We start from the raw sequence: 15,408 nt of genomic DNA on the forward strand, positions 1-15,408 counted from the left end.
ATGAACATGCAGATGCATATAATCTTTTCAGTTTAGTTTTTTGTTTTCTTTAGGTAAATAACCAGGAGTGGAATTGCTGAATCGTATGGTAGTTCTAATTTTTTCAGCAGTGTCCATACTGTTTTCCAAACTAGCCAGTTGTCAAATGTAAAATAAAGATTCTTTGCTCCATGTCCTTGCTAACATGCTATTTGTTGTATTTTTTTGATGATGGCCAGTCTGACAGGTATGAGGTGATATCCTGATTTGCAGTTCCCTGATGACTAATGATGTTCAGCATCTTTTCATGTGTCTGTTGCCCATCTCTAGGTCTTCTTTAGAAAAATACCTGTTCAGGTCCTCTGCCCACTTCCCCCTCTGCCATTTGATGAACTTGATCCTTCTTAGGTTTCCAACAGAGCTGCTTTTGCCTCTTTTCTATTTCCAGGTGTGGCCAGTATTTCTATATTTGATCAGAAATTATGTTTATATTTTTACATATTTGTTTAGGGCATCTGTTCAGTTATCTGCTGGAAAAAGGGGCAGAGAGAAGGGGGATAATTGAAACCCATCACCACATCTGTAGCAGTTTCAACTTCCTCTCCATTGTTGCATTTGCTAGAACCACTGACAGAAAAGTTCTCTCATCTTATTTTCCTGCTTAGGGATTCTGTGAGTTCAATTATGGGCATGTCATTCGTAGACTGAAATCATCCCTGGTGGGAGTATTTACACCACAGAAATCGGCAGACACTAGAAATTAAAGCTTTTTACCTCCCCTGATTTAACAACACACCACTGATTAGGTGTGTTAATTGAGACCTCATAGAGTAAGGTCAGTTTATTTGTATTCTTTGTATTAAGCCCAGCATTTAGAGCAGAATAAGAAATGAACAGTTTGGGGAATGAAATTTTTTCATGGGTACGTGTGCCAATCTTATTTTGGAGTACACTGCCTACTGCTGGTAGATCTGCCAGTCTCTTTGTTGAAGGTCTTTACCAAGTGACACAGTAATATTTGTGGACATCCTTTCAGAGTTTGTTAGTAGGGAAGGATAGGACATTCTCAAAGTCGCATGACCAGGCTGTTAGCTTTAACAGATCAGGGTCTCTCTTTGTTTCTAGCTTCATTCATTCATTCGGTCATTTCATTATTTAATTTCCTTCTTCCTTTCCTCTCTCCCTGCCTCCTCCTCTGCATTCCTCTGTCCCTCTTCTGTTTTTTTCCTGCCAACATGTGTTAAGTGCCTACTGTATTATTTGCCAGAAATACAAAAGAGTAAAAAAAAATACAGTTCTTGCATCACAGGATTTCTTATAGCTTAAGGGAAGGGTTGAGGGAAGAGGAACTAACATGTATTAAACCATCAGATATGTTTTCTGCCTTATACTGTATGTATTGTTGTCCCATTTAACCCTGCCAACAGACTGATAAGGTATGTATTTCCCCATTTATTGAAAATGAAACTGAGGCTTGGAGAGAGAGAGAGTATCCTGCCCAGTAACCGGGGAATTCATGGGTCAAACTCAGGATTTTGTTGGACTCTGAAGCCGGTTCTGCCTCTCAGGAGACCATGTTGTATAGAGTCTTTAACTAACAGTTTACTGTGAAACACCATGATAAAGACAGTAATAATTAATTGTGGACCAGGTGCCATCAACCTGCTTTGAAGGGTTAGAGAAGACCTTGGAGGAAGGTACCTTGTGTCTGAGTATTAAAGGGTGGAAAGGAGGGACTTCCCTGGTGGTCCAGTGGCTAAAACTCCATGCTCCCAATGCAGGGGGCCAGGATTTGATCCCTGGAGAAGGAAATGGCAACCCACTCCAGCATTCTTGCCTGGAAAAATCCCGTGGATGAAGGAGCCTGTTAGGCTACAGTCCATGGGGTCGCAAAGAGTTGGACACAACTGAGCAACTTAACTTTCTGGAAACTAGATTCCATATGCTGCAACTAAAGACCCTGCAACTAAGACCTGGCACAGCCAAATAAATAAATATTAGGGGAAAAAAAAAACCTCAAAAAACTATGAAAGTGGAAAGGAGTCTTTAGACAAACCCTTGGTGAGGAAGGTTTCTCCTAAAAGGTTGAAGAAGAGGTAGAGGTGAGTTGATCAGATCTTAAAGACTTTGCTGAAATGCTCAGATTTTATCTGGAGGGCAGTGGATAAAAGTTTTTTAAATGGGGGAGTAACCAAACTAGGTTTGTGTTTTGTATAATCCCTCTGGAGGGGCCCTTTGGAAATGACTTGGAACAAAGCTAGAGTGGAGTTAAGGAGACAATTTAGGTGTGATGGGGTGGGAAGGAGGCGGGGCTTGGGAGAAGATTAGGGGGAGGGTGCAGATATCGCCTCCCTTTCCTTGTCTGCAGGCTCACATTTGCCCTTGATTTTGGGCTTTTGGGTCCCCCAAATGCATGCTTCCATTTGAAGGCCAGCTTCCACGCCAGGCAGGCTGAGGTAAGTGACAGATCTGCATTGTCAGGAAAGGACGGTGTGATGCTACAGTATAGGAACCTTGAACTAGCACTTGTAAAACTTAGGGTCCACTTCTGGTTGTTTGACCTCGAGTTGAATACCGAATCAACCTCTTGGTGGCTTCCTGCTTTTTGATTCCTTCCTCTGAAGTACCCAAATGCCCAGATGTCGGAGAAATCTCTCCCCCATTGGGGTGGGAGTGGCCTGAGGTGGGGCAAGCTCTGCCTTCCTATGGAGTCTGTTTCAACTTAAATTGTAGTGTACATTTTGCCTCTGAGCCATAATATATTTTCATTTATTAAAAAAGCAACATCCTCTTAACTCTGCACTTTTCACAACCGGAGTCAGCTGACTCCATTTTTATCCTAGTTAGAAGCATTTTGCGTTTCCTCTTGGCTGTGGATCTTTGCATGTACGTGCATGCTCAGTTGCTTCATTCATGTTCCAACTCTTCGCCACACTATGGACCATATTCTCCTAGGTCCATGGGAGTCTCCAGGCAAGAATACTGGAGCGGGTTGCCATGCCCTCCTCTGGATCTTTGCATACTGCTCTATAATTGTAGAGTCTGGACTTGGGTTTTTAGATCTTGATTGTGATGGAGAGACAGGAATTTGATGTGTGTCGGCCATAATCACAGTAACTACCTGGGTGAGTTTTCATTGTCAAGGGCCCTGGAGGTCTGCCTGTGCTCTGCTTTCTGGCCAACATAATACATGTGCTCCCAGAAAATTGTGGGCAGAGGATACGCTTTCACAAGTCATTTTTTCCACTTACATAGATTTTGGTCATTTCCGATTGACCCTTAATGGAGGAGGAAGTTATTGACTTTTATGATTCCTTTTCTCTGTCAAACAATGTATTAAAAGGAAAGAAAGAAATTGGCAAAGTATGAAGGAAATTTTTGGACTCACCAGTTTAATGACAAGAATCCTGGAACATGAATAATCCTGCTCCTATCTATTAATATCATTGTGCGTATTTGGATTTTCCCAGATCTGTTTTAAAGTGAGGCACACCTCTGGTCTTGAGAGTCTAGGAGGGCAAGAGTGTGCGGAAGTCACTGGCAGAGGTTCAGCGCTGAGCCTGTTCATGACTGAAAGCTCCCATGAAATCCAGTTTGAAGCTGCATTGGGTAGGCATGGGATTCATTATGTTCAGGGCAGGGCAGTAAGGCAGCCTTTCTATAACCAACCAGCCCTTGGGCTTCCAGGGGACTGGGAAAAACTGGAACATTTAGTAATACCAGGTATTGCATCTGACACTTTACAAGTGTGACCTCAGTTAGTGCCCCCATCAAACCTTTGAAGTAGATTCTGTTTTTATCTCCTCTTTAGAGACAAGAGGATTGACAGTTAGGTTGATTTAAGAGGCAGAACTGATATTTGAACTCAGGCCCATCTAATTCCCAAATCCATGCTTTTATTCACTCTTCTCTCCTTTTTCTGAGTAAGCTTACAATGCTTTTAACTTCTGAGGCCTGCAGCCAGAATGTATGTCAATGATGTATGCTGAATCATATACCTTTTAGTCATATGTAGCTAATATTAAGAGTGCTACGACCTTGCCCAATTTGTAATGATAGTATTAGGACTTTGACTTCAGGCTTCCCTCATAGCTCAGTTGGTAAAGAATCCACCTGCAATGCAGGAGACCCCGCTTCAATTCCTGGGTTGGGAAGATTCCCTGGAGAAGGGATAGCCTATACACTCCAGTATCCTTGGGCTTCCCTGGTCTCAGCTGGTGAAGAATCTGCCTGCAGTGTGGGAGACCTGGGTGGATCCCTGGGTTGGGAAGATCCCCTGGAGGAGGGAAAGGCTACCCACTCCAGTATTCTGGCCTGGAGAATTCCATAGACTGTATAGTCCATGGGCTCGCAAAGAGTTGGACATGACTGAGCAACTTTCACTTTCAGGACTTTGATTTTAGAAGTAACACAAGATCTTCCAGGTCCTGGGCATCCATATTAGAAGGATCCTTTACATCTGAATTTATACCTTTCCTCTCTTCCTCTGGTGGCTCAGACGGTAAAGCGTCTGCCTACAATGTGGGAGACCTGAGTTCAATCCCTGGATCAGGAAGATCTCCTGGAGAAGGAAATTGCGACCCACTCCAGTACTCTTGCCTGGAAAATCCCATGGACGGAGGAGCCTGGTAGGCTACAGTCAGTGGGGTCGCAAAGCGTGGGACATGACTGAGCGACTTCAGTTTCACTTTCTCTTCCTCTTAATCTCCTTTAGGGCTCTTTCCAAGGCAACCATAACACACCATCTCTTCCCTATTACCCTTTTCCTTTCTCTGGAGGTAAATTATACAAATAATGTGTCAGTCATAATAAACTAGGTTATGCTGCAAAACAAACAACCCCAAATTTTCCTAGGCTGAAAACAACAAAGGTTTGCTTCTTAACACAGATTTCTCTGCTCATCCATGTGTCACCAGAGCAACTCTTCTCTTAGTCATCCTGGAACCAAGGCTGGCAAAGCTGCCATCTCCTCCAACGTGGCGGAGGCCAGGAAAGGAGAAATCAGAGAATGTCTTGTTAGCATTTAAATGCTGTCACTTCTACTGTCAGTTCATTGGCCAGAACTCTGCAGAATGGAGCCACCCAGCCACAAGAGGGCCAGGCAGTCCAGTCCTCCTCTGTGGGACAGGGAGAAAAACAGACAAACCTAGTGAGCAGCAGTAATCACCACCACCTATTTCCTGTTGTGTATACCTTGCTTCTTTTCTCTTCTCCCTGGCTTGACTAATTTGACCTCAGGTAAACTTTATAGGACACACATAACCTCCTTAACTCGATTCCTCCTTCCTCTTTGTCTTCCAAAACAAGTGCTGCAAAAATAAGTTTTCTCTTTCCTTTGTGTGAGCCATTTGTGGACCAAAAGGAAAGGTCTTAAACCCATATAATTGAAGTGAAATTATACATATTAAAAGCTAGGCACAAACTACTATACATACAATAAACAAGACAACAAGGATTTGCTGAATAGCATAGGGAATTACAGTCAATATCTTGTAACAACTTATAATGCAATATAATATGAAAAAAAAAAGCCCCCCCCCCCCAAAGAAACCCCAACCCTGAATCACTATGCTGTGCACTTGAACCTAATGAAAATTAACTGTCTGTGTGCTGTGCTCAGTCGTGTCTGACTCTCTGCACCACATGGTCTGTAGCTCACCAGGCTCCTCTGTCCATGGGATTTTCCAGGCAAGAATACTGGAGTGGTCACCATTTCCTTCTCCAGGGGATCTTCCTGTCCCGCAGATGGAAACCACATTTCTTGCGTCTCCTGCATTGGCAAGCATATTCTTTACCACTGTGCCATTTGGAAAGCTCAAATTTACTTCAATTTAAAAAAAAAAAAAAAAAGCTAGGGCTACTATGTTTTGCTATTGAAATAACCAGCAGTTTTTTCTGATCTTCCACCAATATCTCTCTGGGCTTTCCCACCCTGCTAAAATTAAACTTGTCTTTCTTCTAGTGTTAATATTCAAGGTAAATAATACTCACATTCACTTCTGATTACCCTTTTGCTTATTTGGTAATATTGGATGAGTACTGAATAGTATTATTTTTTACCAATTTTCAATTAAACATGGAGCCATTCTGGCATGTTACAAATCAAATGAACTTTTGTATGATCACCGAATGTTAACTGGCTTCTGAGGGAAATTGTATTTTAAATTCCAGACAACTGGTTTGCAAACCTTGCTTTAGGATGCAACCTATTTCTAGGTTGAGGTCTTTTTATATAGTGTATTTGTGTATAATCACAATACCAGAATTGCTGTTTTAATGGACAATTATCTTCTACTGCATTTACGGATGATCTTTGAAAAAATCAGAATATGTGACACGTCCTTAACGCAAACTTTATGAGCACAATATTTTCTTTTACACTCCATTTCATATCTTCTCCTCTAACCCATATTAGAAACAGTAATCTTTGCCTGCTCCCTCTTCATATTTATCTCTTTCATTTATTTGATCATTCATTTATTTGATCATTCATTCACTGCATCATTCAACAAATACTTACTGAGCATCTGCATCTGCCAAGCAGGGGGCAAGGTCCTGGAGAAAGTTAAAACGGTCTCTACCCTCAGGGAGATTGCGGGTAGTGGGGACACACACATGCCAGCAATTAGAATACAATGCAGTAATCAATATAAAGAGTATGAATTGATACAAAGAGTAGTGGAAGCTGAGATGAAACACCTGGGTCTGCTTCAAGATGTCAGGAAGGCATCAGAGAGGAGCTGGCTTTTAACCTGGCACTTAAGCAGTTGGCCTGACTGACAAGGAGGCCGAAGGAGTTCCAAGGGGAGAACGGACCATTGTGGGTAGAGGTTCAAATGCAAAAGAGACAATCCAGGTGGGGATAAGCCTGAGTTGGTGAGCAGAGAACCAACCAAGGGTTTGTCCTGCCTTTCAGAAAAGTTTATTTTTCACTTGGGAAGCATGGGAACCATTGAAAACTTTTGAGCAGGAGAATGACAGCATCAGATTTGAGGCAATGAGGAGACTGGTCCCGTTGGGCATGACCCTAGATCAGGGCTTCTTATTGCGACTTTGGACTTGCAAGAGTTCCGTGGATAGAAAGCTTGGGATCTGTGAACTTGGATGGGGGAAAAAAAATAACATTGTCACTAACCTCTAACTGAAATTGAATATTTTTTTTCAAATACAAATCTGGGCAACAGATCACAGTAGAATTAGCAGAAGAAATGAGTTTATCACCAACAGAAATAAGGTATTTTGATACAATAATACAGTTGTTGCAGATATCTCAAAATATCCTTTGCACTTTTCACTAAACAAATACTACTGTAGCTGTTAGACCCACAACTACATTGTGTCATTTAATGAATTAATAAAGAACTATGTATATTATTGGGGCTTCCCTGGTGGTTCAGACGGTAAAGCATCTGCCTGCCAATTAGGAGACCCAGGTTCGATACCTGGGTAGGGAAGATCCCGTGGGGAAAGGAATGGCTACCCACTCCACTATTCTTGCCTGTAGAATTCCATGGACAGAGGAGCCTAATGGGCTACAGTCCATGGGGTTGCAAAGAGTCGGACAGAACTTAAGCATAATTTAACATACACATTTTTAATAGAATTCAGCTTTTGTGATTTGTGTTTAATTTCATAATGTAAACACAGTATTCTGAGGTGGAGTCCACAGTCTTTGCTGGACTGCTGAAGGGATCAGAAAGGGTCAGAACTCACGGACCAGGGGAAGGTGACTGTGGGGAGGTCATTGCAGCCTCAGGCAGTGGTGAGGAGGCGGTGAAGGGGGAGAATTTGTGGGAGATTCTGGAGACAGAGTGAACTTTATTTGAGACATAAAGCAAAGGGACAGATCTGCATGTACTATACATTCCCCATGAGGTTTCTGGCTATAGCAGGATGCTTCCTATTGCTTATTACCTACCACTTCCTTCCCATTACTATGGTTTTGCAGCTCTTATATTTTTACCAAAGTCCACATGCAGCGTGGATCAAAAAGCCAAGGAGTATGGAAAGACAGAAGGAAAAACAACCATCCCTTGTTCCCCTCCTCTATGCCGGCCAGCCTCACAACTTTTTGAAATCTTAAAGTGGTATCTTCTCTCCCTAGATGGCAAATTCTGTGCTGGTAGTGTCTTTTAATTCCCATTATGTTTTTCATTTTAGGTGTTGAATAAGTGACTGATAGATTCCAAAGGCACTTTCTGTTTCAAGGTCACTGTATACATCAGGTATACCATACTGTATTTATAGAAGTTATACTAACAATGACACTCTGGGAAATGGTTCTTTCCCCTCAATTCCCATGTTTTCTGTCATTTGTCTTCATATGAAATAACAGAACATGCAAATAAAAATTCCATTTACTTAGGCTATCTGGCTTTTTTGTGAACATGAGTTTAACATGCTGATGGGTTAAATAACCCTATGTAATCATAAACCAGAAATTGAGAAGATGGATTTGAAATTTCCACCCATTACTTTTTTTGGGGTTGGGGGATATTACTTTCTTGGTATATGTGAGTGTGTGTGTGTGCATGTGCACATGCACACATGTGATCAGTCTGACTCTTTTAGACCCTATGGACCAGTCCATGGGATTTTCCAGGCAGGAATACTGGAGTGGGTTGCCATTTCCTCCTCCAGGGGATATTCTTGACCCAGGGATTGAACCCATGTTTCCTGGGTCTCCTGCATTGGCAGGTAGATCTTTACTGACCCGGCAGGAAGCCTGATACTTTCTTGATAGCAGGAGTTAATTTCAGTGTTGTTGCCCAAGTTGTAGACTACAGATGGAGTTGCCACTGACCCCTTGGATTGGCTGGCTAAAATTCCTTGCCATGCTTCTTGTGGGGTCCAGGAATGTATAGTTTTGTGGTCTGATATATTTTGATGGTTGCCAGATAAAATTGATGTCTGGCATTTTTTCTAGGAAAAACACATTTAGACATTTCCAAGTTGATTTGTAGGAACTTAGTGTTATTAGAATTTTGTGGCAGAACTTTTACTCAAGTGGCAGAAGAAATAAAAGAACTTCAGTTTTGAAGGCTGTTAACAGCACCTTCCATTTAGTGCCAAAGCTGAGAAGGCTAACAAAGTAATGAATTGTTAATATGGATTTATGACAAAAATAAGCAAGTATCTAGACTTTTAGGAGTGACCAATATCATAAAATATGGTTTTAGCTACTGACACTAGATTAGCTTCCAAACTTTTTTTAAAAGGCACGTTTCCCCCTTATTTTCTAATAACATTTCTCAATTCAGTAACCAGAAAGACTACTTTCAGGTTAAACCTTGAGATTTGATTCCTGTTTACTGTTCTTGCTGTTTTATTGGGGGGAGAGAAAAATGGAGAAATGGACTGCGGAAAAGTTATCTTCTCAAATTACAGGTGAGAATCACGGTCATTTCCTTCATTTACATTCTAAATATCTGAAGAGCAAGTTAAAGATTGTTTGTGAACAAATGAGAGGGATTACCAAGTAATATAATGAGTTAACTCTTTAAACTTACTGGCTTCCCCCTTAAACACTAACTGGCCAGATAACAAGTTTTTACTTGTTGGCACTGCAGTTAAGCCTCAGAATACTCGAAGCAAAATGACCATTTTTCAAAAACTGCTTCACTGAAATATAATTTTAGTGGAGGAACGTTTTAGATTTAGAAGAAATGTGTAAGCTACGGAACTTCGAACCCTACATTTCCAAAAGACATTTAATGAGCGGGTTAATGGAACACCAGAAGAGAGGACTCTTACGGTTAATCAAGGCGGTGAAAAACCAAGATTCATTTGCGGAGACTGGGCACAGTTGACTTTGATTTAGAGGCACAAGACCAGAAACGAAATAGCTCGACTGGATATTTCTAGGAACTAGTTAAGGGAGAATGAAAAAGACAGGAATGAGGGCAGGAAAGTGTGTCTTTGCCCGAGGAGGAATTTCACTTGTGAGAGTTTCTGCTCTTTCTACTTAAGAAGTTTCAAACGGAACTGCTACAGGGGCTGGCTCTAAAGTCTGCGACGTGCACACGGGCTGTCGACAGGGAAGTGATCCTGGCGCCGCTGGGTGATGTAGAAAAAGTTCTTTGTGTGTAGCCGGCTGCGGCCGGGGAGCTCCTCCCAGAGGCTTCCTGGCGCTGCTCGCTCGGGGCTCCTGGACCTCCTGTAACGCAGCGTCGGAAGAAAGATGTTTAGAAACTGACCGACGTCAACGTGTTTCATAATGGAAACACCCCAGATGACTGTGGAATGGAGAGTAAACGACTGTTTTGAACATTCCACTGTGTAAGCTAATGAGTTAACGTCCGTTCACGTAGGCTTAGTTATCCTGGTACAGATGAGAAGAACGTGAAAGTGGCTTTGGATGACTGTCCCATAAAAGAGCATAGTTCTGTTTCTGTTCATGTACGTTTAGTATAAGCTTTTATTATTAGCTAGTCTTTCAGTTATTCTAAAAGTAATAATGTAGTTATTGTCATGATTAGAAATTGAATCTGTTCAGAAGGTTATGAAGTGAAAAGTAAAATCGCAAACCCTGCTAATCCCACTCTCTAGAGGTCACTATCATTAAAAGTTTCTTTTTGTTCTTCCATGATTTTTTTTAATGTAAGATAAGCATATATTTAAATCGTTTTATAAAAGTGCACACAAATAGCATCATACTATGCATTCTGTTCTGCAGTTTGCTTTTTAAAATTAGTATTTCAGACCTCTCTGCAGCTATATACCCTTCTATATCTTTTATGGTAACAAAAAAGCTCTATATCATTCTTTTTAACATCTGTACAGTATTTCATGATATGAACACACCATCGCTGATTTAATCAACCCCTTGTGGGCACTTAAGTTGTTTCCAGCTTTCTGCTATTGTGAAAAATGATGCAGTAAACATCACAGAATAAATCTCTATACTAATGTTGCTGTGTATCTGTGGGAATATATGTTGAGTAAATTTCTAGCAATGGAATTTTAGGGTCCAAGGATATGTGCGTTAACATTTTAATGGATGTTTCCAAATCATATTCCATAAAGTCAAGTCACTCAGTCATGTCCGACTCTTTGTGACCCAGTGATTTGTAGCCTACCAGGTTCCTCCGGCCATGGGATTTTCCAGGTAAGAGTACTGGAGTGGGTTGCTATTTCCTTCTCCAGGGGATCTTCCCAGCCCAGGGATCGAACCCAGGTCTCCTGCATTGCAGGCAGATACTTTACCGCCTGAGCCATCAGGGAAAGGTTGCCACAATTAATGCTTCAGGTTTAAATAAGTAACTGTCTTAAACTGATAAGTATAGTTGAGGGTTTTCCTTAAAAAGCTGTTTTATAATTTATAAAACAGTTTTTATAATATATGCTGTTTTATAATTTACAAACAGCATATTTAATATTCAGACCAAATAAGCCTGTTCTTTCGCTGATTAAATGACCTTGAAGTTGAATCTCTGTCCCACAAAGGATGTCTCTGGACTGTGAAGTACCTACCCCTAGTCTTTAGAACCAGCAAGAGGCCAGGCCCAGCAGTCTGTAAACCTCAGACCTGGCATGACCAGAGATGTCCAGAGCTTCATGCTTTGACTGAGGCTTCTGTTAAAACAACCGTCGTGAGAAATCCTGTGGCAGAATCAAAAACATTTTCTTCTGAATATATAATAATATCACCTTCAATTAGTTCTGTTCAAAAGACGTTGATTAAGCACAACTATGGTATAAAGTCCCTCCTTTAACAATCCATTGTCATCCCCACTCTCTCCTTATCCTCGTTCACCCTCTTTTCTGTCTCTTTTTGTGTTTGTTTCTTTGCATACCAACCGTGTATCCTCTGTACCTACTCATGGTACCAGAGGAGTGGCCGGTTCAAGGGACAACAAATTGATTTCCTGCAAGTGAAAGGTGGTCCCAGAGAGGGAGTTAACTTTGCCTGTGGTTATTACAGTGATCTAGCACTGTATCTTGATTCAACTCCCCCATGGGATATTTGGTCTGCTTATGACATGAAATACTAAAGCATTCCACATATACAAAAACACTTCATTTCTTATCTTCCGTTTTAGTTTTTTAATAGTTAACACTTATTTCAGATGAAACAAAGATACAAGTCAAGTTTCGAAAAAGTTGCAATTCAAGTTATTAAGTTGTTTCATAAACAGTCATAACCCCAAATACCTTTGAGATCATAGCCAATTCTGGGAATTACAGAATTTTGACAAGTATTTTATTTCACAAATTACCTGTTTTTTGGAAAATGACCCTTTCAAAACCTGGCTCTTTCACTCTTGAAACATCTTAAACAAAGACACAGTCACTTTAGAAGAGGATTTAGCTGTCAGCAAAAAGAGGGAAACAACCAAACTAAATTAAATTTCCCATTTAAGGTCTGAATCTCAGTGACTTTGTAAGCTATTTCATTATCATACAGGGACTTAACACCTTGAAGGAAGTAAACCAACAGGCATAGAAAAGCTGTCTAATCAAAATTCTTAATTTCTAACTCTCAATTTCCCACTAACACATTAGAAGCTAGCAGGAAGAGAGAGGAGGTGAAATGTGTTGTTTCATGTTGTCCCTAAATAGAATGTTCTTCCCAACTGGCAGGAAGCACCTGGGGGATTACTTGCTTTAGAAATTTGGACGTGTTTTTGAAATAAGAAGGGAAAAATAAATTGATTTCTAGGTTCAAGTGATTTTAAGACGTTCACATACATGCATTATTATAATCTGAAATCTCATGATAATGAATTCAAGTTAAAAATTTAAATTTAGGGAAGACTAGCATCAAGATAGGGAATTGAGATAGGAAATTTCAGCTAACTTTGCATCTCCTTTTCTGACTTGACTAAAATTGACCTTCAATATTACAGTACTTTCATTTTTACAGCTCTTTATATATTCTGTAAAAAAACTTAAAAGTGAAACAAAGACATTTCTTGACTATTATAATCTCTACTGACCAACTTTTCTTATTTTTTAAATCCATTAAGACTTTAGAAAATACTCTTTCCAAAATTCATCTTTTAGTTAACAATTTACTAATGGAATTGATGTGATTTTTCTTTTTCTACTTTTACTTTTCAGAAGAAGGTATATTCTGGTTCCTTATATTATTCTTATCTGATTTCTTTAGATGTACTTCTTTTTTTTTTTTTTTCTTCTTTTGTAGTTAACATAAAATCAATTCATTGCAGAGGATTCTGTTTTGACTGATAATATGAATGCATATTTACCCACATTGCTAGAAAAAAGTGTTATATAAGAGAGTTAGCTTTTGGACACTGAGAGTTAAGGGAGAAATTTGTACTTGTAGACCATTGATCTTTGTGTTTTAAATAAAAGTTTAAAAAGAATTTCACCATTATATAACCAGTACCTTAAGAAAATGTTACTACATTCTGTTAATATTGAATTAACAAGTGACAGTTCACAGAATTAGCAAATTGAATCATCCAACTGGAAACACAGGGCACCGATTCTTCTGGTCAGCAATACTTTAAAAGTAAGGATTTATTGAGAGCTCTTTTATTACTTTGACTTTATTTCTTTTGCAAAATATGTGATGGGTATTAAACTGAGATTTACTAGGGTACTTAAAATCCTGTCAAAGTGAAACAAAAACTTTTTGTTGTAAGTATTACTGATTTAAGAGCATTTGTGAGGGGGGATGGTTATGCTTTTGGAGTCTCACTCATTACTGAAAATAAAATATTCTTGAGTATTTCCCCCCTTTTTAGAGTAGATGTGTATTTTACTGATTCCAAGCTGATACTTCAGGAATACTTCACATATTTTAACTAACTAACTTTTGTGATTTGGTTTTAAAAATGAGTTGCATTTTTAGATTGTACCCTCTTTTAGATACCTGATTTATGTATTCCTAAAGACATGTTGCAGAACCTGTCACTGCAAATTGAGCTGAAACACTGGTCCTTTTTACCATCCTTTGTTGTTCAGATTTCAGAATTTCAAGTGGGTTTGTTGTCAACTTTAATGTACCTTTTGAGAATAAATGCAGTCTCCAATTTCTTGTGTGTGTGTATGCTCCTGGAGCTGGAATGCTTCTTTTCAGCCAACTGAAAGCAGAGCCTGGTCCGTCTCCTCTCCCAGATTAAATCTAGTTTCGGTCGTTTTAAATTTAGTTGTGACCAAAAGAAGTGCCCTCATTTTTCTTTTTAATTTTCAGTGACCAGAATCTATAGTCTTGCTGTAGTCTTTGGGAACTTTCAGTATGTAGCTACTTTTGGCTTTACATCTGGTTGCTCTAATAGTGTCTGTATTCTTTGGGCTTTAAATTTGTGATTATACCTTCTTGTCATTTGCAGGGTTACACAGACACAGTGAGCCGTTTTGTTTTATATTCTTTTCTTTTTCTGGTTGGGATATGGTTCTCCCAGCTATTTGCTAATAGGCAATTGTGGTCATTTTATTGAGTTTGCCTCACCCCTGTCCTTGTCCCGACTTCCCCTTACCCACAATTTAATACTTCTCAGTAAGACCCTTCACACTTCACCTAGCACAAAAGCCTGATTGTGTGGTTGAACAGTATCATGCATAGTCCAGTCCTTGGGACAAATAGTAGATGTATTTGGGTTTATTTCACAGGTAATAGGCTGTGTTCTTTGACTTAATTGCTCTCTTACTACATGGCAAGTTTTATGCTGCGCACTTTACATATATTATTTGACTTAAACACTGCGAGTGGCATATAATCACAGTGTCCCCATTTTGCATATGAGGAAGAGGTTGAAACAGAAGGCCATCCCTTTGCCAGGTGGCAGAGTTTGAATCTGAAGCCATGTTATCCGATTTTAACATCTGATCCATTGTGCTGTGTGCTGTGTTGTGTCCGACTCTTTGCAACCCCTTGACTGGTGGACTGTAGCCCACCAGTCTCCTCTATCCATGGAATCTTCCAGGCAAGAATACTGGAGTTGGTAGTCATTCCCTTCTCCAGAGGATCTTCCTGACCCAGAAATCAAACCCAGCTCTCCTGCGTTGGCAGGTGAATCCTTTACCACTAACACCACCTGGGAAGCCCCCCTGATGTATTAATATGATCTAATATCTGGGATCTCCAGCCTTGCTATGCAACCCGAGTTAGTCGCTGGGAGCTACTGTTATATCAGAGGAAGGGCTCCCAAGGGATCCAGACTTGTGCACTTGCTGACTTGATTGTTCAGAGAAAACTAGAGTTTCTGCAGGCCTCCCTGCCCTGCCCCATACACTACCTGCTACAAATCACTTTTGTTCTTGAGGGCCTCACTGGTCTCATCGGTCAACTAGAAATAATATTACTTTAGGTAAATTATTTATTGTTCTGTTTGTAATTTTTAAAAATTTTTGAAATAGCTCTAAGTTTATATGAAAACTGTAATTATAAATGTAGTTGCAAAGATAGTACAGAGGACAGAGAGGAACGGTGTTCCCTTCGCCTAGTTTACCCCAGTG

The 15,408-nt window shown here is 40.1% G+C and overlaps 1 protein-coding gene across 5 annotated transcripts in view; it reads left to right on the top strand.

The window, feature by feature from the left end:
• The window catches only part of SOCS2 (suppressor of cytokine signaling 2), a 65,571-nt gene that overhangs the window by 10,861 nt on the left and 39,302 nt on the right, over window positions 1–15,408 (top strand). The window lies entirely within an intron of this gene.

This window comes from Odocoileus virginianus, chromosome 24, assembly GCF_023699985.2.
Source record: "Odocoileus virginianus isolate 20LAN1187 ecotype Illinois chromosome 24, Ovbor_1.2, whole genome shotgun sequence".
In the NCBI taxonomy this organism is placed as follows: domain Eukaryota; kingdom Metazoa; phylum Chordata; class Mammalia; order Artiodactyla; family Cervidae; genus Odocoileus; species Odocoileus virginianus.